General features: G+C 43.4%; 1 pseudogene; it reads left to right on the forward strand.

The window, feature by feature from the left end:
• Positions 1-359: 359 nt before the first annotated feature.
• On the forward strand, positions 360-790 carry LOC110308722 (annotated as a pseudogene).
• Positions 791-2,217: the final 1,427 nt, after the last annotated feature.

Consider the following 2,217-nt stretch of genomic DNA (forward strand, 5'->3'; position numbering starts at 1 on the left):
GATGTCCTGATGTTTGGGAAGTAAACGATCTCCAAGCCTCACTTTGTGTGAATTTGGCATCTACAAAGTACCTGAGCCAGCTGGAAAGCAAGGCCAGGTCAGCTACAGGAGAACTTGGAGAGTGGGAAGCTCTCTTGGGCATAGTGATAGCTGGATAGCATCTATTGGGCCTCTGCTAGGCATTCCGTGATGGGCTGCACCCGAAATTAGCACATGGATAAGATTTGGTTATTTTGTTCTGAAAATGCTCTCACAATGGGCCAAGGCAGGCTAGTAAATGGACACAATAAAAATATCAAAGTAGGGAATAAGGAAGCCAGGAGTGGGCCTATCTCTCCTTTTCTCAGGCTGCTGGAAAGATGGCAGACATTCAGACGGAGCGTGCTTACCTACAGTCTTTCAAAATAAGAAGTGAAGGGTGTTTTGTTGGGAGAAACTGGCAAGGAAAAACTCCCTTGGTACTACAAAAACATTGGTCGAGGCTTCAAGACGCCCAAAGAGGCCATCAAGGGCACCTACATAGACAAGAAATTCCCCTTCACTGGTAATGTCTCCATCTGAGGTCAAATCTTGTGTGGTGTCGTGACAAAGATGAAGATGCATTGTCATCCACTGGGACTGAGAAAAGTCACAAGAACATGTCTGTGCACCTGTCCCCCTGTTTCAGGGATGTACAGATCTGAGACATTGTCACTGTTGGAGGGTGCAGGCCCCTGAGCAAGACTGTTCAATTCAATGTGCTTAAGGCACCAAAGCTGCTGGCACCAAGACACAGTTTCAGAAGTTCTAAGGGGACTCTAGCCAATGCTCTAGAACAAATAGTTATTTTCCAACTTACAAAAAAAAAATCAAAGTAGGAGAGGAGTTTCTGGACCAAAGTGTAAGAGAGGTGAAGCTATGAGAGGGTATTGGAGATGAAAATACCCCAACTCAGTATATAAATGTATGAAATGATGAATTTTTTAAAGACACAAGAGAGATGGTGACATAGAGGAATGGAGGAAGTTGTGTGACACTGGAGAATGGTAGGGTTGGCGTGCAGCTGGGCTGGTGACAGAGACTGAGAAGTATGTTGCTTCTGGCAGCTGATGGAAGAGAAGAGCATGTCTTCCCACCAAAGGGCAGCCACACCTGCCAGGCCAGAGCTGGGCAAAGCTCCAAGCTGGAAACAGAGCCAATCCTGCTGCAGACCTTGACTTCCACTGCTGCTGACTTCCAACCCTTGATGAGCATTTCCTGTGTCTATGTAGTACAGGGCACTGGCTTATACAGGTGGATGTGAGAGATGGGGGTCCCTGCCTAGTAGAGGGCCACACTCAGTTGTAACCTTGGGAGGACTCTCACTATTGAAATAAAACTAAGCCCCAAACCACATGTAGAACTGGGTTTTTGCACAGACTAGTTTCTCTCATTGCCTTTGGAGTCACTTATCCCCATATATAAGGGACACAATTCCTAGCATATATATGTATATATAGTTATAGCTATATATGTATATATGTACGCATTTCTAATATCAACATATATTTCCTAAATGTTAGTGTAACTAATCTATGTATATATGATCGAAACATGTGTATATGATGAATTTATGTTTTCTACTTGATGCAAAGGCATTTCTTACGATAGTTGTAAAGATTTAGGTGTTTTCTTTGCGCGCGTGTGTGTGTTGCATGTGAGCATGCATGCTGCAGTGAGTAAGTGCCTGTACAGGTCAGAAGAGGGTATTAGACCCCTGGAGCTGGAGCTGCCTGGCCAGGGTGGTGACATACAAACTCTGATCCAATACAAGAACAAATGTCTTAGCGGGCTCATTTCTCCCGCTCCTTAATTTTTTAAAAAAATATGTGTGTGTGTGTGTGTGTGTGTGTGTGTGTGTGTGTGTACTACATACAGCACATGTGTGGAGGTCAGAGGACCTGGGGAGTCTTTCCTCTCCTCCTACTATGTGGATTCTTGGGATTAAACTTAGGTCATCAGGTTTGGCAGCAAGTACCTTTACCCACTGACCCAACTCTAAATTATTGTTTTCAATAATAATAGATTTTTAGATTGATTTAATTTGTTATTATACACAGCTTTGTAACAAATATCCTCCTATGTACAATTCAACTCTATGTCTCAATGAAGTCCAAAGAGTCACTGCTTTAAATGATGTGACGGAACCCAGGTTATTTCAGCTGATTGGCAAATATTTGACCACTGAGCTACACTTCT

The sequence above is a fragment of the Mus caroli genome, chromosome 13 (genome assembly GCF_900094665.2).
Source record: "Mus caroli chromosome 13, CAROLI_EIJ_v1.1, whole genome shotgun sequence".
Taxonomy (NCBI): domain Eukaryota; kingdom Metazoa; phylum Chordata; class Mammalia; order Rodentia; family Muridae; genus Mus; species Mus caroli.